The sequence below is a fragment of the Microcaecilia unicolor genome, chromosome 4 (assembly GCF_901765095.1).
Source record: "Microcaecilia unicolor chromosome 4, aMicUni1.1, whole genome shotgun sequence".
Taxonomy (NCBI): Eukaryota; Metazoa; Chordata; class Amphibia; order Gymnophiona; family Siphonopidae; genus Microcaecilia; species Microcaecilia unicolor.
In genome coordinates this window covers 311,548,260-311,570,429 of record NC_044034.1, presented here as the reverse complement: position 1 = coordinate 311,570,429, position 22,170 = coordinate 311,548,260, and positions in this window count along the sequence as shown.

Sequence of the window (22,170 nt, the reverse complement as noted above, 5' to 3'; positions counted from 1 at the left end):
ATTTGCCCCTTCCTTTCTGAATACGCTGCCAAAACCCTTATCCACAACCTTGTCACCTCTCACTTGGATTATTGAAATTTACTTCTCACTGGTCTTCCGCTCAGTCATCTCTCTCTCCTCTCCAGTCTGTCCAAAATTCTGCAGCACGGCTTATTTTCCGCCAAAATCGTTATACCCACACTACCCCACTCCTCAAGTCACTTCACTGGCTCCCTGTCCGCTTCCGTATACAGTTCAAACTTCTCTTACTGACCTTTAAATGCATCCATTCTGCAGCCCCCCATTACCTCTCCACTCTCATCTCTCTCTCTACATTCTTCCCCGTGACCTCCGCTCACTGGACAAATCTCTCTTGTCGTCCCCCTTCTCCTCCACTGCTAACTCCAGGCTTCATTCCTTTTCTTTCGCGGCACCTTATTCCTGGAATAAATTTCCTGAGCCTGTACGTCTAGCTCCATCTCTACCTGTTTTCAAATCTATGCTGAAAACCCACCTTTTCACTGCTGCTTTTGGCTCCTAGCCACTACTCATTTGCCTCCCCCCTGTCTATCTGTATTATTTTAGATTGTAAGCTCTATTGAGCAGGGACTGTCTCTCTGTGTCAGGTGTTCAGCGCTGCGTGTGTCTGGTAGCGCTATACAAATGCTAATAATAATAATTCTTAAAACAATACATATTCTTGAAACAATTTAAAAAAATTGTTTCAACCAAAGCTCATTTCTCCATGTTACCTGTAGATAAGTACTTACCTTTAAAGCTGACTGCAGGGTCCCAATACGGACCAAATTTTGCCAAATGGCTGCTTCAGGGAACCCCAATAAGTTGTTAGTATAGACGGTGATCTCAGAAACCTTTATACAAATCAAGAAGACTACAATCTATACATATTGGTGTATTTTCTTCATTGCGAGACAACCATCACTGAACCTTAATGGTGCGTGAAAATGGTACTATTCTATAACTCCGCACACAATTTTTTGGAACACCCCTGCCCTGCCCCTAGACACAAACCATTTTGAGTTGCACATTAGGGATTTAGGAGTACAGGGTTATAGAATATCTTGCATGAAGATGTGCATGCAAAAGGCTAATTAACTGCAATTATTGATTATTTACATCACTTTATTGTAATTTATTGACTCATAAGCCAATTAATGTGTGGACACAAGTTTGAGAATCTCAGGGTTCATGTGCAGCAGTTAGTGCACAGTAACAGGCTACTGCACAAACACAATAAGAGGTTCTGCAGTAGTGTGCCTGTTACCATGCATTAAATTCTGTGTTATGGCATTTTCTGAAATTTTCCTTGACGGGGCATGTCATGGGCAGAGAGTTGGCGTGAAAGAGTTAGCCAGCTAGTGCTTTGTACTTACCATGCGCAACTGGCTAACACAGAGTTAACGTGAGAGCAATTAGGGGCCATTTTACTAAGCTGTGGTAAACCCAACGCAGACTTACTACTTGCCATTCTGGAACTACCGCCGGACTACTGCAAGAGCCCGGCACTAGTTCCCACCCCCAGCGCATAATATTTTCTATTTTTGTAGCACCTGTGCTTACCCAGCGGTAATCAGGCAGCGTCATGCGATGCCTGGTTACCACCGGGTTAGCATGGGAACCCTTAATACCACCTCAATGGGTAGTGGTAAGTGCTCCCCCCCCCCCCCCATAAAAAAAACAAGTCCTGACAACCTGACACAAACTTAGAGAACCATCAATATGTACTTTTATCTGCAAAACAGTTTCATGCTTGCATGCAGCCTAATGGTTAGTGCAGTAGGCTTTAATCCTGGCAACTTGGGTTCACTTCCCACTAGAGCTTCTTCTGACCATGGGCAAGTCACTTAACCATCCATTGCCCCAGGTTCAAAAAATTAGATTGTGAGCCTATGCTCAGGCTGCTGCCCAGTTAACTTGCCACACAAAGGGGCCTTTTTATGAAGCAGCAGTAGCTGTACAGTCACGTTACCACACGTCAAATCAGCCCTATTACCGGATTCACTCAGCAGCCTGGCGGTAGTTCTGGATTATGGCGCTAGAAAATAATTTTGTATTTTCTAGCTCAGGGGGCATGCCCAAAGGTAATTGGGCAGTGCTGTGAACTACCTGGCTACTGCCAGAGCCCTAATGCCTCCTAAATAGGAGGAGGTAAGGGCTCCCCCAGGAAATGACGATGCACCAATGCCTTGGCTTAGCGCAGCAGTTCCCAAGCTGTACACCGCAGCACCCTAGTGCACCACAGCAAACTCTCAGGACAGGGGCGTAGCCAGACCTCGGCGGGAGGGGGGTCCATAGCCCAAGGTGGGGGGGAACAGTTTAGCCCGCCTCCCCCAGCCGCCGACCCCCTGCCACTTTCAACCCCCCCTGCCGCCAACCCCCCGCCACATTCGACTTCCCTCCCGCCGCCGACCCATGCACGCAAGACGTCAGGAGTCAGGACTGACAGAAACAGATCAGCAAAGGCGCCGGAGACCGGCGCTGAAGAAGACTTCGGCTAGCGGGGGTTGGGGACCCCCGCCAGGAAAAGTACCTGGTGGCGGCAAGGGAGAGTCAGCAGCAGTGGTAGAGGGGATCTAAAGTGGCAGGGGAGGGTCGGTGGCAGGGGGGTCAGAAGTAGAGGGGGCCAGGGCTAAATCTGTGGGGCCCCATGCCCCTGTGGCCCCACCTAACTACGCCCCTGTCTAAGGGGTGTCGTGGCAAATCCCAACCTTCTACCACCACACGAATCACTACTGCTACCCCCAATCCAGCATCTGCCTCCTCTCGGTCTGGATGAAAGTGGGGAGAGAGGGAGGGATGGAAGGGAGAGAGAATGAGGGCAGTTGCTGGATAAAAGGGGGAGAGAAGGAGGGCAGAGGTTGGATGAAAATGGAGAGAGGGAGGGATACAAGGGACAGTGAAGGAGGGCAGATGCTGGATGAAAGGGGAGAGAAGGAGAACAGAAAATGGAAGGGGAGAGAGAAGGAGGGTAGACACTGCATGGAAGGAGGAGAGAAGGAGGGCATGCATGGGAATGCAGGTGTTGGTGGTTGAAGCACGCTACCAATTTGCTTGCACAAGCAGCATGGTGCTTGGAACCTGGGCAGTGGACCTGTTCAGCTAGTGGCTTGGGCATCACTGCTAGCAAAGGTAGGACTCATTGTTGTTGGGATGGGGTCAGGACATGGCCTGGGGTGGGGGGTGGCACTAGAGCAGGGGGGAGACTTGAGAACAAATGTACAGCCTAGGGGTACTGTAACCCGAGAAAGTTTGCGAACCACTGGCTTTGCATATGGAAAAAACAGTGGCGGTAAATGGAGGGCCTCGGTACATGGCAAACCCACATGCCAATGCCACTTCAGGGCCCATTTTAGCACCATTTGGTAAAAGGACCCCAAAGTAAGGAAAACTATTTTGCTGTCCCACTTCATGCTGTTACTTAGAAGACTGAAAGTTGCTATTAACCAAGGGTCAAGGATTTGATATATCACATTTATGTGGTACAACCTAAGCAGTTTACATTTCTTATATGCAGGTACTTTCTCTGTCCCTAAGGGGCTCACATTTGGAACTGTTTGTACCTGGTGCAATGGAGGGTTAAGTGACTTGCCTAAGATCACAAGGAACTGCAGTAGGATTGAGCCCAGTCCCCCAGGTTCTCATCCATTTATGCTATTAAGCTACTCTTCCACTCCTAACCAACCAACCAGCTTTCTGCCCTAATGCTACCCCTGGACCACCCACAAACTAGCCAGTTTCAGCACAGGCAGTTAGAGGAAATATTCAATTGCACTGACTGGTTAAGTGCCATTGAATAACCCCCGATAGCCCAGCACAAGCGATTTAAACAACCAGGATCCTCTCTTGGCCATTTAAATCACTTCTGATTATCAATCCCATTATGGCCAATTACAAATGTTGGAGAATCATTATGATTAGAGGAGGGAGGGGAGCTGATGGACTAGGGGCCTGAAAATTAATTGAAGGGGGTATAAGGCTGAAAGTTTGCCTATAGCACCCAATACTCTTGCACTGGCTTTGCTGGTTAGCAAGTAGCAGGACAGAAGAAGAACACAGGGCTACACTCACAACTTTCAAAGGGGGAAACACTACCAGAGCCATCTGGCACTGGTGCAAGTAAGTAAGTAAGTACAGGGAGAAGCAAACATCAAGGGCCTCCAGTACCTTTCAATCAGGAGCAGCTGTAAGTGCTTTATGGTAGAAACTGCCTGTCCCCTCTTCCTTATCCAGCTTATTTAGAAAATTGTGTCTCCAATAGTAGTTCATTTATATACACCCTGGAAAAAAAAATAGAAGAAACACTGAAATTGGTACATCCTGACAGAACTGGCTACCTTCTATTCTGGGTGAGACCTGGTACCAGCATCTGTGAATATAAAACAAGTTGCAAACCAGTTTGATTAACCTGAAAGGAGGTTTGTTTGCTTTTTTTTTTTAATCTTCTGTGAACCCTTTACCATCAGTATCAATTTGCCTACACATTTGCTCAGTTTAAGTAGTTTGCAGCAACTAGGTTCAGTGTCGATTACGGTGAATCTGGGGGAACACTAGAAATTCTTAAACTCTCTATACCCCATATATATGGATTGACCTTGATTCCTACATATTTTAGTGATTTAACATAGTCTGCAGGGCTTCCAGTTTCCTGCAGGAGAAATGGGCATATCATGGCAACATGGCTTCAATATTTTCTAAACCATTCCATTTATAAGAAATGTTTTGATGAATATTCATCTACCTAAAGAAAATGTTAGTTAAGTTTATAGTTAATTGGTATTCACACTTTCTAATCAAACCTTTATAAACATTAACCTTCAGAAAACAATCAGCATCAAAAGACGCAGTTGAGAACTTAAGGCTGATGAATTAAAATTCAATTCTTTTCTCCTGTGCTAATCTTTTTCTAATTATGCTTTATTAATATCATGCAGCAGTAGGCCCGCTCTTGTTTTCCACATCCTGTCCACGGTTAAAATCAAAAATCAAACCGAATGACTCAGAATAAGCCTGCCTGTTTTCTCAAGTATTTATTCCAGCTCCTGCACCAGGGCTATGGATTTTCAGCTGTCACTGTAGAAATATGACCCTCAAACTGTCCATCACTAGCTGTTCTGACACAGCCATGTCATGCAATCAGCTTACAGGTGAAACGTCCATGTTTAAAAAACAGAAGGCTATTTTTGAGAAATTTTCAGTTCTTTACATCAAGTTCCTACATTTTAGGCACCTACAGTTAGGATGGTTGTCAGCAGAATAAGAAAAATGTCGAGAAGAAGCTTGCCATAGAGACAAAACTAATTATAACAGCATTTTCAAATATATCAACAGCAAGAAGCCTATGAGAGTGTCAGATCCAAAAAGGGTAATTTTAGAACAAGCTTTCCTTACTTATGCATTGAATACTCACATAAGGTTCACATACGTTCCCTTGGAAAATTATTCTATAGAAAGTACACACATTTTTATTTCTGTTACTTAGTATGCACATATTTTTCAGCTTATTTTATGTGCATATGCATATAATTTCCCCCAGATTGTATATATCACGCCTAGCATTCTACACCAAAATCCAAGCAAATTCTATAACAATGCACACAATTTAATTGCCTTAACAAGCTAACAAGCATTGATAACAAGTCTTAACAAGCAATACTGAGCATTGTCAATAATTAGAATTTTTGCACACAAATCGCTAAGTGCATTCTGTAATGCACTGCACCTAAATTTTAATATGCACAGCCCAAAAGGGGCATGGTTATTGGAGGGAGGAGTGGGCATTTCATGGACATTTCAAAATTTGCACACACTATTATAGAATATGCCCCTGTGAGCCCAAATCTATGCTCTGGCATTTACGCCACATTTCCTTTGGTGTAAATGGATGCACGTAATAGTAAGCACAGTGATATCTATATACCACACCTAAATATAGGCGCCACTTACAGAATACACTTAGGCGGAAATTTATTCTGCACAGAGTTTTCCGGTGTGATATATAGAATCTGGTCCTTTATGCGTATAAACATTAGCCCATTCCTAATCCCATTCCAGAAAATGCTTCTGCTCTGGCCAGGCAAATTTATGCACATACAACTTGTATGAGCATAAATATATCCACACATCCAAAGGGCAAGTTTACAAATGTCTACTTCTTCACATAACAATCAGTTTTACCGATAAAATTGCCTTTTATAATTACCTGCTAGATGTCTAGGAGCTTAAAGGGGTTCTCAGATAAAACAAGCTCACTGCAGAAAAAAAAATAATTCTTTGATTCAGTTTTTAGTAACAGAAATGCTGGGGACCATTTTCTGAAGGTGATGGCTCAGAGGAACTCAAGCAAAACACTATAAAACTGGACATTATATTGGAAGAAATAGACATGCTAAATAACAGCATATCACCAGGACTTAATGATATTCTCTATAGAAATCTGGAAGAACTTAATTATGAAACTGAAGATCTGCTACTGGTAATTTATAACTTCAGCAATGATTGTGTTAAAAATAGTACTGGTCTCAATACAGATCCCTGGAACACTCCACTAGTTGCTTCTTTCCCTTGGGAAAACTGAGTATTAAAACATACCCTCTTTTTCCTTTCCCCATGGTCCCTTATCTATTGCAGATTCACCACTCACTGCTCTAATTTTAGTTAGCTAACGCCCCCCCCCCCCCCCCCTCTCTCTCTCTTTCTCTGATATTCCATTTATAACAATCTAAGATCTGGATTTTCTTACTCCATGTTCTAAAGACATCAAGAGGCTTGGTTTTGTACTTTTTCCTAACTCCATTAATGATTATAGTTCAGGAATCCTTATCTTGGTAACTTTAAGGCTTAGTTCTGAGTCTACCTTACTTCTTTCAAGTGACAAGGCACTCCTCAGACCCACTTATCTGCATCCACCCACATCATTGTTATAGTCTCTGTCTATTAGGCATCTTGCCATAACATTGGGGTCCTTTCAGTAAAGCTTAGTGTGCAGTAACAGACATTAGCTCTTTAGATTCCCACCAATTGATACTTCCCCACCCTAAGCAAACCCACTATGAATCAACTAGGCTCAGTGCTTTTAACCTTTTGTCCCCCAAATTATGGAATGACTTCCCTAGTCAGATACATAATGAGCAGTATTTCGTTAAGTTGAAGTCACTTTTTAAAATGCATTTTTTCAGCTGGCTTTTTCACTCAGGGGAGAAGGTTCTGATGTGGAAGAGTAGCCCAATGGTCAATGCAGCAAGCCTTGATCCTGGCAACCTGGGTTCAATTCCCATTGCAGCTCCTTGTGACCCTGGGCAAGTCACCTAACCCTCCATTGCCCCAAATACAAAGGCCTAGATTGTGAGCCCTTTAGGGACAGAGAAATTACCTGCATATAATATGTACAGCGCTGCATACATCTAGTAGCACTACATAAATGATTAATAGTAGTAGTGATGGTAGGGTGGTTCTGTTTTTAGAAGTAGCCTGGAATACTGTGGTTGTATGGCTCATCTTGCTCTAAATGTGGTCCTGTCCTATTTTATAATAGCATTATTTTTCCTTTGATTTGGTTTTTATTATTTTTAGTCGCTTGTTCACTGCTTAGATGCATTTGTTTGGTGTCTGTGGCCCATAGGTATAAACCAGGATGTTCAGCATTTACCCCCGGATTCTATATTTATTTATTTATTTTATTTATTTATCACATTTTTACTCCACCTTTTCGCATAGAATGCAGGCTCAAAGTGGCTTACAGTAGACTGGAAAGACTAGCACCAATCCAGCGGTTTTACAAATACAATATTTAAATAGACAAATAGTTAAAGGAAAAAAAAAGAATAGAAATAAGGGATCTAAAATGGTCAATTTAAAGCTGTTAAAGAACTTGGTAGTTCATGAGAGATCCTAGGTCGAACTCCAAAGGAAGAAAAGATGTTGACTCGTTGCGACCCCCAAGACAGACAGAATAGTGATCGACTCCTCTCTCAGAATCTGCAACAGAAACAGCTGACTGGATATGGATCCCGTCGACCAAGAAAGTGGATGCAGGCAACAGCCATCTGCTGGGACCAGCGGTCCTGATGAAAGTGAGACCAGCACAATGTGCAGAATCCTCCAAGAAGTCTCTCCAACGCAAGCAGCTGACAATGCCCAGCAGCCGGGACTGGTAATGCAGCAGACGACCCCGGTCTGGCGGAGCCCGCTGAAAGAAGGCACCAACGGCCAGGCAAAAAGCTGGAGGACAAAACTGGATCAGGACGAGCCGACCACCAGCCCAACCAGCTCCCAGCATTGCACTGCACCCAATGAAGAACTGGTCCTTGTTCTCTGGCACCCTCCGCCACACCGCCGATGCAATCGGGTCCTCTGCCAGCCAACCGACAAGCTGACGAACGGGAACAACAGACAGTCGCTCCCCATGGTATATTTATTTATTTCTTAAGGAGCAACGGGTCAGGGCCAATTGAAAAGAGATAAACAAAGCTCCGATGTACCGAATGAAGCTGTTACAAACAAAATAGGTCCATTCTGCAGTCAAGCAATGGCTTTCCTTAGTGATGGCTCAGGGAGCTAACGGTTCTTAAGACCTCTAAGCAGCAGCCATTTTAGTATTTTATACAAAATAGCATGCCTAGAGATTCACACCAAAATCGGTGCAGATTCTATAACAATGCACGTAACTTAAAAAGCTTAACAAGCTAATGAGTGCTGATAGCACCACTTAACAAGTAATAATGAACACTAGTTGACACCGATTAGAATTTAGGCGCACAAGCCGCTAAATGTATTCTGTAGCGACGTGCGCTGAACTGCTAACAAGCACAGGCAAAAAGAGACATGGTTATGGACAGAGAAATGGGTGTTTTGTGGGTGTGTTCTGAAATGTACACCTAATTATAGAATATGGCCCAGTGTGCCTAAATCTACACGCTGGGATTTAGGCCACATTTTCGTTGGTGTAAATGGATGCACGCAGATTTAGGTGTTGAAATATCAACTAGCATATTCTATAATCGGCACCTAAATCTGGGCACCGATTATAGAATATGTTTAGTCGACACTGATTTCAGCACTGACATTTAGGCACCATATATAAAATCTCCCCCTTAGCGCATACTAATGTCCATTAGTGCACACTAAGCTTTAGTTAAAGGGCCCCTTCATTAGGGATGTTCATTCATTTGAAACACAAGAAATATGAATGACATTTCCCAGGTTTTTTCATAGTAACATGGTAGATGGTGGCAGATAAAGACCTGTATGGTCCCTCCAGTCTGCCCAACAAGATAAGCTCATAGCATAAGATATGATGTGATATTTCATATATATACCTGATTTTGATTTGTCTTTGCCATTTTCAGGGCATAGACTATAGAAGTCTGCTCGGCACTATCCTTGTTCTATAACTTCTGATGTAGTAAATGAAGCCCCTAAAAAGCCCCACTCCAGCCCAGCCACGATCAGGGCACAGATTGTAGACGTCTGCCCAGCAATGACTTTGCTTCTTAATTGTTGGTCTTGCCATCTAATTATCATTACTCTTCTTTGGATCCATTCCTTCTGAGCAGGGTTCCTTTGTATTTATCCCACACATTTTTTGAATTCCATGTCATTTTCAAATGAAAATGACAGAAACCCCTCCCACACATAAATTCAGGTTTATAGTGTGTTAATAGTATGAACTCTTTCAAAAGTGTGCACTGTTTGCAAAGAGTGTGCACTACTTACAAAGAAGGTGCACTATCGGGAACGAGCATTCACTCTTTTTGAAAGAATATGCCCTCTTTTGAAAGAGTGCATGCTCTTTCCGAAGAGTTCATGCTTCTGATAGAGCACACAATCTTGAACAACATTGCTCCCATAATGAAAAAAGTGTCAAAAGTCCCCAGAAAAAAAAGAAAATTCTATGAAGCACTTCCTTGTTGCAGTTATTGCTGTGACCTACTGCCAGAACCTTGTGATTTGTGACCAGGGTGCTGTTCACTCTAGGTGAAGAGAATAAAGGTCTCATGGAGTGCAGAACAGAATTGTAGTTAGCAGAGGTCCTTCTGAGTGTAAGTAACCCTTTGCAGCTACACGCAGAGGCTACAAAAAAGTTCTCTTTTTAATATATTCTGGAATATTTTCAGTACATTCCTTATATGCATAAGTGCTGCCATACATAACAGCGGTAAACTCCTATGGACAAGGTCATTAGTTGTTAGGGTTATGCATTCATTTTGAAACAAAACAGTCTTGCTTCATTTGTTCAATTTCAAAATAAAATGTAAAAAAACAAAAACAACAAAATGTATTATTTATTTTGTTTTGTTTCAGAGGTAATGCATGCTGTTTGCACATTACATGCATTATTTGCACATAGCACATGCTAAAAACAGAACATGAAATGAATCAGTGCTGGAAAAATGAAAAGAGAAATCTATAAACTCTCTGAAATCTAGCAGGTTGGAGCCCTTACAGCCGCCATTTTCAGTTGTATGACAGATTGGAGGGAGCAGGGTACAATTGATAACACTGGCTTGCAGGTTTAACTTTCTGAGACTTTATTCTGACACTAAAATCCACTCTCTCCACACATTACCCTTCCCAATAAATCAGTCCAAGCCAGTTTTAGGGGATAGTTAACAAAAATCAATTAAGGGCAGAGTAAAGAAAACCTTTCAGCAGTTATAGTCATTTGAGCTATGCATGGACTCTCCCTTCCAGGTGGAGAACCCCTCTCCTCTTATTCTTTCCACATGAATGCCTTGTAGATCTGAAGTCAGAACTCAGATGTGGTCGCAGGTGCAGTACCATTGCAGCTTCTGGCCCTCCCTGTCACAGATCCAGGGATCATGCTCTGTATCCTCTCCATCTTTTCCTGGATCAGAGGCTCCTTGCTTCTCCTTCCTGTTCCAGAGATACTTTTCTTTCTCTTATGCTTTCACTCTGGGTCTGGGGCCATTTTACTAAGCTGCGTAGGTGACTATGTGCACCCAACATGTGTCAATTTTACGCTACCACCCGGCCGCTGCGTGGCCCTTGCGGTAATTTAATTTTTGACGTGCGTCCGCTACGCATGCTGGAAAATATTTTTATTTTCTGGCACGCGGGCGGTAATTGGGCGATAATTGGCATTTTACACGCATAGACCATTACTGCCCGGTTACCGCATGAGCCCTTACCACTAGGTCAATGGCTGGTGGTAAGGTCTCAGACCCAAATTGGACGTGCGGCAATTTTCATTTTGCATTTGGCATTTTTTACAGGTGCGCTGAAAAATGATTCTGTGCGCACCCAAAACACGTGTCTACACTATCGCAGGCCATTTTTTCCACATGCCTTTGTAAAAGGGCCCCTCTGTTAGCAGTGGTAGACTGGCTTATTCAGCCAAAGACTCTTTCTTCTTCTGGGATGCTGACTTAGATAGACATGCATCTTGCTGGTACAGCAGCTTAGCTAGCCAATGACCCAGATAACCCTTGAGTCTGGTGTTTTATACCAGTCCCAGTTTCCCTTCAAAGAGCCCCCCCTCCCCCTTATTAACTAAACAGAAGATCCCTCCTCTGCTTTGCACATTGTAAGGATGTAAACAAGTTAGTATAGCCACTAAAGATCTCTGCATCAAAGCAAGGCAGAACCTTAGAGGTCTCTACATTTGCATTTACTTCCCTTTTTTCGTTTTTCATGTACTCTGTCCCTGGTTTACAACATTCTGAACAGGTAGAAACTCTGCAATTTCATCCCCAATGGCTAAAAAACCAAGCAAGGTAATATTGAATTGTTTCTAAATAGGACTACTGCTGTGTTTCCAAATACAGTACAGACTGCTAAGATGCTGTGGGTTTTCCTGGAAATCTGCATGCCGTGCTAGTCAGTTTCACAAAAAAATAACAAATGTAATGGTCAAGAAATACTTACTAGTAGTGAAATATATGAGACTGCATTAATAGAAGCCCAGGAAATTGAGGGCAGGCTGTCAAACGACAAAGCCTGCTAACAGACCTCTTAGTTTCTTATTAGTACAATCTGTGATTTCCACCAGAGAAAGGGGTCAATTGCAGCAGATCTGTGATTCTGCTGCAATTGACCTCTTTCTCTGGTGGAATGCCACAATTATGATGGGGCTTATGAATACAGATCACCACATTTCCCAGGATTATCATACCAGGTTATTCAGAAAGAAAATTAAATAAAGAGCAGTCTGAACTTGCAGATTTTAATAAAACCAAACCTTGGTCTTCACTTGAGACTTGAATCTATGCCAAATAATATTATTGTAAGGTAGGCTTTATAAGTAATATTTTTGTTTATTTAGTATGTATATGTGATTTTGTGGTAATTGTTGTTTTGTGTTTAGAAATCTGACCCCTGATGACGCTATTTGGAAAGAAACATGGACCATGTTGGGTACGGCAACGTATTTGGCATGGATTCAAGTCTCAATGTCTTGTTTTATATTTTATATTGTGACATAGTGCATTGGCACCTGACTGTGCACAAGACCTCTGGACTTCTTATGCCTTTGGATAGTTGTTTACCTGAAGGAGGCATTACAAGATGTATGTTTTTTGATCTGTAAAGATTTACAATACAACTGCAGCGGTTTGGATCAACAATGATTCCCTGTCAGGGACAGATCACCATGAGACTGTTGAGATAAGTACATTCTGTTTTACAGAGACTGGGTTGGACAATGTTTAGGAACATACGTTCTTGTTGTACAGTTGTGGTGCATGCAGCATTTGTTCTGATGTATTTATATGTAACATTCTTTCTGTTACATTTACAGCATTACTACAAGCAGGAGTTTTGAATGTTCCTTTCTGAGCACACTACCAGAACCCTCATCCACACTCTTTTCACCTCTCGCTTAGACTATTACAACTTGCTTCTCACAGGTCTCCCACTTAGCCATCTCTCTCCTCTTCAATCTGTTCAAAATTCTGCTGCACGACTAATATTCCGCCAATGTCGCTATGCTCATATTAGCCCTCTCTTCAAGTCACTTCACTGGCTCCCTATCCGTTTCCGCATACAGTTCAAACTCCTCTTATTGACTTATAAGTGCATTCACTCTGCAGCTCCTCAGTACCTCTCCACTTCCATCTCTCCCTACACTCCTCCCCGGGAACTCCGTTTACTGGGTAAATCTCTCTGATCTGCACCCTTCTCCTCCACCGCTAACTCCAGACTCTGTTCCTTTTATCTTGTTGCAACATATGCCTGGAATAGACTTCGAGCTGATACGTCAAGCTCCATCTCTGGCCGTCTTCAAATCTAAGCTAAAAGCCCACCTTTTTGTTGCTGCTTTTAACTCCTAACCCTTATTCACATGTTCAGAACCCTTATTTTATCATCCTCACTTTAATATTCCCTTATCTCTTGTTTGTCCTGTTTGTCTGTCCTAATTAGATTGTAAGCTCTGTCGAGCAGGGACTGTCTCTTCATGTTCAAGTGTACAGCGCTGCGCATGTCTAGTAGCGCTATAGAAATGATAAGTAGTAATGTTTTGATAATTTTTAGTATAATTGTCTTGAGTATACAATAAAGTGTTTGGAAAGTATCGAAGTTGTGATATATTTTGTATATAGAATATATACAGTATGAGAGACATTTGCATGACAACTACCTCCATTGTATGCATTGATTCATGTTTTGAAAGGTGGTATACTAAGTTCAAATAAACTAAACAAATATCTCTCATGCAAACCCATTAAGGACATCCTGAAAACCTAACTTGCTGGCACCTCTCAAAGAAGACCAAGGATACAGGACGTCATTTTAGAATGATTGTGCAATATCCCCATGTGTGAAAATTGGCATTTGCATATGTAAATGGTGTATACATATAAATACTGGTTTTACAATGCTGCTATTTGCAAGTATAGATAGAGGCAGATGCAAAGATTTTAAAGGGGCATATTCTAGGTGTAGTTGCAGTGGTCCAAAAATCGATATATATCTCATTTTACAATGGCAATACTCATATATTTTAAAAATTTCCTAGCTGGCATTTATACCTGTTCTGAACCATATGTAATTATCAGCTATCTACTTCTTTGGACTTGGGGCCTTTACCAGTAATTGTGGGGGTGATTGGGCATGCTTCAGTGATACCTAACCTAAGTAGAAAAAGTACAACAAAATTGGCTTCTTGTGTACATGCGATCTTCTGAAATTCATATAAAAGCCAGCAAATACATGTGTATGTTGTTAGATCGGCACTTAAATGTGTAATCACTGTGTTTATATGAATAAAGCTCAGAGCGATTGTGGATTATTTTACTCTGCTTATTTATAATCTGTGATAAAGTGTGCTGCTTTATTTACTGATTAGTCATATTGTTTCATGCAATTGATTTTTTCTTATATGAACTGCTATTAATGTTTAATTATAAACCGCTCAGAAGTTTGATGATGGGCAGGTAAATTTAATAAATGAAATGAATATGTCTTTTGTGAAATCAGTGCTTTGGTTGTGTATGCTGGGAAGTACACATGTATTTGTCAATATTCTTATATGTAGTGTATAATAGGCTGCAAATTCAGCAGATCCTTTTGTAAAATACTCAGGGAATTGTGAATGTGCTGGACATCCCAATTCCTACCTAAGTGGACCTTTTACAAAGGCACGCTAGCATTTTTAGCGTGCACTAAAAATAAGTGTGCACTAAATGCTAGAGATGCCTATATATTCCTATGTTCCAGTTGAAACCCACCAAAAATAGAAAGTGTGGGGACTAACGTCTAAATGTAATATTACCAAGTGTCCCAAACATCCAAAACTTCATCACAAATTTCTTATAACTGCAATGAGATAGTTTTTTATTTTTTATGGGGATCATCAGATCTAACTGCAGCTCACACCATGTGAACAGTCATGTTCTTTCTTCTCCGAGAAAAATGGTTGTGGTGCAAATCTTCATAAGATCTTATGAAGATTTGCACCTATTAGGTTTTCAAGGCAGAAACTAGGTTCGTAAGCCCTTGGACCACTGCCGAGGAGCGGCAGTGGTAGGCAAAACCACCCCACACCAGAGACAAGGCAGAACTCTGACAGAAACAGCTAGACGTCACCTGCACTTGACCGCCCATCCCCAGGAGTTGAGCCCCTGGGTGCAGGCGGCCGGCAGGACTTACCGGACAGGGCAGGAACTGGACCCAACTAGGCTGAACAGAGACTGAGGGTCAGAGGGGAAAAGAATATACATGGGCAGCAAGGCAGGAAACTGGGCTAGGACTCACAGACAATACTACACAAGGCAGGAAATGGACAAGTTAAAAGACAGGAACTGAAAGCTGCCAAGCAGTCACAAAGCTAGAGACACAGACAAACAGAAACTAGACCAGGAAAACAAACCAGAAACAAGACTAAGAAATAAGCAATAAACCTAAGCTAAACTACACACAGACTAACTAGAACCGGACAAGAAACTCAAACAACAAACCAGACTAGGCAGAAGTGCAACAAAGCACCAAAAAACAAGGGACCTTAGACGATGCAAAGGCAAACACAGACGTTTCCAGGTGATTAATAAAGCCCATCAGCTGCAGAAGCTCAGCTGCAGGAATCACAAGGCAGCTACGGGTGCTGTTCAGGCACAAATAAAAAAAGTAAGTCTGGCAGCCCAGAAGATCCGGACCGGACTGGACTGAAGTCTGGAACGTGTGACAGTTCATAGCAACCGCCGGTTCTGGCCACCAGAGGGCGAGGTGAGCACAGACAAGGAAACAGTCACCATCGTGACAGCACCACAACCATTTTTCTCGGAGAAGAAAGAACATGACTGTTCATATGGTATGAGCTGCAGTTAGATCTGATGATCCTCATAAAAAATAAAAAACTATTTATCTCATTGCAGTTATAAGAAATTTGTAATGAAGTTTTGGCTGTTTGGGACACTTGCCTGCTTATTTTCGAAAGAGAAAAATGCCTATAGTGCGACCTAAATCGGGAGATAGACGTTTATCTCGCAAAGGCGCCCAAATCGGTATAATTGAAAACTGATTTGGGGCGTTTCCAACTGCACTCTGTCGTGGAAACAAATAAAGTTGACAGGGGCGTGTCGGAGGCGTGGTGGAGGCGGAACTGTGGCATGATTATCAGCCGAGGAGAGATGGGCGTCTTTAGCTGATAATCGAAAAAAAAAAAAAAGGCGTTTTTACCGCGATTTTGGGTCACTTTTTTTGGACCTTTTTTTTTTCATGAAGTCCCAAAAAAGTGACCCAACTGCCCAGATGACCACTGGAGGGAATCGGGGATGACCTCCCCGGACTCCCCCAGTGGTCACTAACCCCCTCTCACCAAAAAAAACCCACTTTACAAACTTTTTTTCCAGCCTCTATGCCAGCTTCAAATGCCGTACCCACCTCCATGACAGCAGAATGTGTTTGATCCTGTCACAGCTTTTCCCTGGGTCAGATGTGGCTCTCGGGTGCAGTACAGGGTCATATCAGCATTGCATTGTGGTGGGTGTAGGGTATTGGGTTCCGTGATTTCATTAGCTTGTGTTACAGTCTCACGATGTTGGTAGTTGGTAGGCTCTTCTCCCATGGTGCTTTTCCCCCTGCCTACTGGATCAGAGTGTGCCCTGTTGTGTTTCCTGTTGTAGTCCATGCGGTAGTGGCCATTTTTGTAAGCCAGTTTTAGTTCCCTTTCCTGTGTTAGCCACGTTAGAGAACTTAGTTCTTACCTTGAATGTGGCTGAAAGAGGGCATTGTATAGCATTCTGCCAGCTCTGACCTACTGCTAATCTCAGTACCAGGGAGACTCGTTGCCAGTGGGGCACAACCTCTGATCTGCAGTTAACTGTGAGTAAACACGGTTATTCCAATAAAGGACGTTTTCGGAGAGATTAGTCTTCAGGTGTCAACTGGTGTGCCAATGTTATACAGCAGCAACAAATCCTAGAGGCCTGCATGTATGCAGGTCCCTGGAGCACTTTTAGTGGGTACCGCAGTGCACTTCAGCCAGGTGGACCCAGGCCCATCCCCCCCCTACCTGTAACACTTGTGCTGGTAAATGGGAGGCCTCCAAAACCCACTGTACCCACATGTAGGTGCCCCTTTCACCCCTAAGAGCTATGGTAGTGTTGTACATTTGTGGGTAGTGGGTTTGGGGGGAGGGGGGTTGGGAGCTCAGCACCCGTGGTAAGGGAGCTATGCATGTGGGAGCTTTTTCTGAAGTCCACCGCACTGACCTAGGGTGCCCAGTTGGTGTCCTGGCATATCAGGGGGGCCAATGTACTACCAATCCTGGCCCCTCCCACGACCAAATGGCTTGGATTAGGACGTTTTTGAGCTGGGTGTTTTTAGTATTCTGAACGCCCAGCTCAAAAACATATCCATTTTTTCGAAAATACGGTTCAGCCCGCCCCTTCACGGACCCGTTCTCGGAGATAAACGCCCATGGAGATAGGCGTTTCCGTTCAACTATGCCCCTCTTGGTAATATTACATATATTCCTATGGGTATCTCTAGTGTTTAGCATGTGCTAAAAATGCTACCACGCCTTTATAAAAGACCCCCTAATATGCAAAATAGAGCTTATAATATGGTGCTATATGTCATGAAAATTATGTTTCTCAAATCGGTAAAAATTAGGCTTTCAGTTGCTAAGCAACAAAAGTTACGTGGGTAGCAGAAGTAGAACCTAGTCTAGCTTTATTAGGACATTCATGAGGACATTCTTAAAGAAAATATATTACTAGTATAGAGAGACATATATGACCTACCTTATTTTTTTACAGTACGTTTGTATCTCTCTTAATACCCATCCCTTGGTCATTAGATTTTTTTTAAATTTATTAATTATGCATTTTAAATGTATAACATTCAATCAGAACGAATGCAAAGGAAAATAAGCAATAATGTATCATCCTTTAATCATACAAGGAAATTACAAAACTAACTCTAGTCCACAATAATTAGGGACCAAACAAGGAAATAAATAAAGCAAGCAAGGCATTTTTTAATTTCTCAATTTAATATCGACCGGGACCTGCTTAACCTTTTGCTGTGCAAGCCTTATCATTACCTCACAGAACAAGCCCCTCCAATCTCACTACCACCCACATGAAATAAACCCTCTCCTTCTGATCTCCCTTTCCCCAATGCCCCCTCCTCTGGCACAGCTCAAACCCTCCTCCCATCCCTTGGACCTTATAGGCCCCCCATGCCTACCTGCAATCCCTAGTGGTTCTGGGGGGGGGGGGGTGTCAGGAGGATCTGGAGCGAAGCTCACTTGTTCCTGCCCCTAATGGCTACTGTAGCTATATGGCTGCCATGACCTCTTGTGGCAGCCTCGCAGGGGAACTGGAGGAAGGGGGATTTGATGGCAGAAGTTTATTTTAGGAGGGGATCATTCTGCAGGGTAATGAGTAGGCTTGACAACAAAACTTTATGTGGATCCAGGATGATATTCAGCTGGGGCTTATATAGCTAATATTGCCAGCACCCATATAACCCTCCACTACTCAAGTCCCTGTACTGCCCCGACCTGACCACTTTAAAAGTGGCCGGTCAGAGCCGATATTCAGTGGCACTACCCAGTTAAGTGAATCTCCTGCCCACTTAAATTGCTTTGAATATTTGGCTCAATATATTCAAATGCCACAGATAGTATTTTAAAACCACTTGCCATAGGGGTGTAAATATCGACATACAAGAAATACAATATCAAAAAAGGAAAAAAAAACATAATATATAATCACTCAAACCAATTCTAAAAAATGGTCTCACCATCTGAAACCTGCCTTAGGATCTGTCGTATATCCAAAAAAAAAAAATAAATAAATAATAACACCTAAAAAGGTTGATGCATTTCTCCATCATCAGACATACTTACTTTTCTTATAACTTGTAACCATCCACATGGTCTCAAACCTTTGACAAGAGCCCCTTGTTTCACAAATGCTGCTTCAGGAAAGAGAACTCAAGCCAGCCTCTGAGGATGCTGGTTGGCTACATTCTGGAGAAGTGAAGGAGTTGTGACCCTCAAAACTGTGAGTCTAGTGTGTGAAGATGCCACTCAGATAAGTATGTTTGAGATTTTTTTTTTACCATTCTCATCTGTCTGGTTTTGACTTTTTCTCCAGTATTTATGCTATTCTGAACTCAGCTTTTCTATCCATGCTGTGCCTTATGGTTCCATATATACTGGTATACTTTTTCTTTATCTTGTATTGAAAGGAATAGCCAATAGTTTTTTCTCCACAAATTGGCAGGGTGGAGTTTTTGTACTGTATTGGTTCTATTTTGTACATTGAATATTCTTTGTGAAACCGATAATAATACTTGAGTCCCTTATTGATATGGGAGGAGAAATTATACTTCTTTGGGACCTTTGAGGTTTCATTATTTTTGAATACATTTTGGATATACAATGGATCCTAATGCAGGTTTTAGATGGTGAGACCACATTTTTGGAATTGGTTTGGGTGTAAATATTGCCCATTAAGTGACAGTACTTAACTTTATATGTGTGAAGAGCAATTCCATAACTGCCACTTCACACTTACATATCAAGGGGGGGGGGGGACAGAGTATAAATGCAATTGTAAATACAAGGGGCACAGCATAGTCATATCTACCACATATGTGCTCAGCTTATAGAATACTGTCAGTTGCGTACATGGCTTGCTGCACTTAGGCATGTCCATTTACACCTGCCATTGATCAAGCATACATGGACACTTCTATATTTAGGCACACCGATGCAGGCTTACTCTAGTAATAATAATAATAATAATAATAATAATAATAATAAAAGGTTCCAGAGGAGATCCAGGAAATTATAGACCGGTGAGCCTGACTTTGGAGCCAGTCAAAATGGTAGAGACTATTATAAAGAACAAAATTACAGAGCATATTCAAAACCATGGATTAATGAGACAAAGCCAATATGGATTCCGTGAAGGGAAATCTTGCCTCACCAATGTATTACATTTCTTTGAAGGGGTGAACGAACATGTGGATAACTAGATTTTCAAAAGGCATTTAACAAAATACATCATGAAAGGTTCCAGAGGAATTTGGAGAATCATGGGATAGGAGGTACTGTCCTATTGTGGATTAAAAACTGTTTAAAAGATAGAAAACAAAAAGTAGGGTTAAATAGTCAGTATTCTCAATGGAGAAAGGTAGATAGTGGGGTTCCCAAGGGGTCTGTGCTGGGACCGCTGCTTTTTAACATATTTGTAAATGATCTAGAGATGGGAGTAACTAGTGAGGTAATTAAATTTGCTGACACACAAAGTTGTTAAATAGCGAGAGGATTGTGAAAAATTACAAGAGGTCCTTATGAGACTGGGGCACTGGGCATCTAAATGGCAGATGACATTTAATGGGAAAGAGGAACCCGAATTATAGCTACTTAATGCATGGTTCCACATTGTGAGTCACCAACCAGGAAAGGGATCTAGACGTTGTCGTTGATGATACGTTGAAACCCTCTGCTTAGTGTGCGATGGCAGCTAAGAAAGCAAATAGAATGTTAGGTATTATTAGGAAAGGAATGGAAAACAAAAATGAGGATGTTATAATGCCTTTGTGTCGCTCCATGGTGTGACTGCACCTCAAATACTGTGTGCAATTCTGGTCACTGCATCTCAAAAAAAGATGTGGAGGGGGATAATCGAACGGGGGCGCCCATCTCTAAGGACAGCCCTGTAAAGGGGCGGGGCAACCAGTATTATCGAAACAAGATGGACGTCCATCTTTCGTTTCCATAATACGGTCGGGGACGCCCAAATCATGAAATTTAGGTCGACCTTAGAGATGGTCATCCCCGGTTTTTGACGATAATGGAAAACGAGGACGCCCATCTCAGAAACGACCAAATCCAAGCCATTTGGTCATTGGAGGAGCCAGCATTCGTAGTGCACTGGTCCCACTAACTGAATGGAAAAAAAACCTTCCCTTACCGATCCGGAAAGGAACGAGCATGCATGAAGGAAATTGCATGCAAATGAGCTGCTCGCTCATTTGCACACGATTTCCAAAATATGGATGATTCCAAAATATGGCTGTTTCTGTGAGAAGAATGTCCATGCCTTTGCTATGCCTCTAACACCCTCTTTATTTATTTGGATTTTGGTTTACAAGTAGCAGCAATGGGATTTGAACCAACCACCTATCGATTGCATGACCAGTGCTTTAACCACTAGGCCACTCTGCCACTTGACTCCACTCCCTTGAAATTTGGCCATCCCTGTGGGGGGGCACCGGGGCAGTTGAGGCCATCCAAAATGTTTGAAAGAAGGACGTCCACGCCTTCATTATACCTCCGCTGACACACACATACCTCTCCCCCCAGGGGCCTGCATACTGCCCCCCCCCCCCATAGGGATGGCCAAATTTCAAGGGCGTGGCATAGAATGGAGGAGTGGCCTAGTGGTTAGAACACTGGTCTTGCAATCCAAAGGTGGCCAGTTTAAATCCCACTACTGCTACTTGTGATCCAAAATCTAAATAAGTAAAGAGAGTATCAGAGGTATAGCAAAGGCATGGCTGTCCTTCTCACAGAAACATCCACATTTTGGACATCAACTGCCGTTCAGGGACAGAAGCATAGTGAAGGACATACTCTAAAAAAAGACAAAAGTTTTTGAAGTTGTTTTTTTCAGGGTGGGAGATGGTTAGTGACCACTGGGGAAGTCAGGGGAGGTCATCCCCGATTCCCTCCGGTGATCATCTGGTCAGTTCAGGCACTTTTTTGATGCTTGGTCATGAATAAAAATGGACCAAGTAAAGTTGTCCAAATGCTCTTGAGGGATGCCCTTCTTTTTTCCATTATCAGCCAAGGACGCCTATCTGTTAAGCACGCCTCCTTCGGTACACTGCCAACACGCCCCCCTGAACTTTGGTCATCCCTGTGACGGAAAGTAGTTGAGGACGCCTAAAATCAGCTTTCGATTATGCTGATTTGGGCGACCTTAGGAGAAGGACGCCCATCTCCTGATTTGTGTCGGAAGATGAGCGCCCTTCTCCTTCGAAAATAAGCAGGATAGTGGAATTAGAAAACAAACAGAGAAGGGCGACTAAAATGATAAAGGGGATGGGAAGACTTCCCTATGAGGAAAGACTAAAACGGCTAGGGCTCTTCAGATTGGAGAAAAGACGACTGAGGGGAGATATGTTAGAGGTCTATAAAATAATGAGTGGAGTGGAACAGGTAGATGTGAATTGTTTGTTTACTCTTTCCAA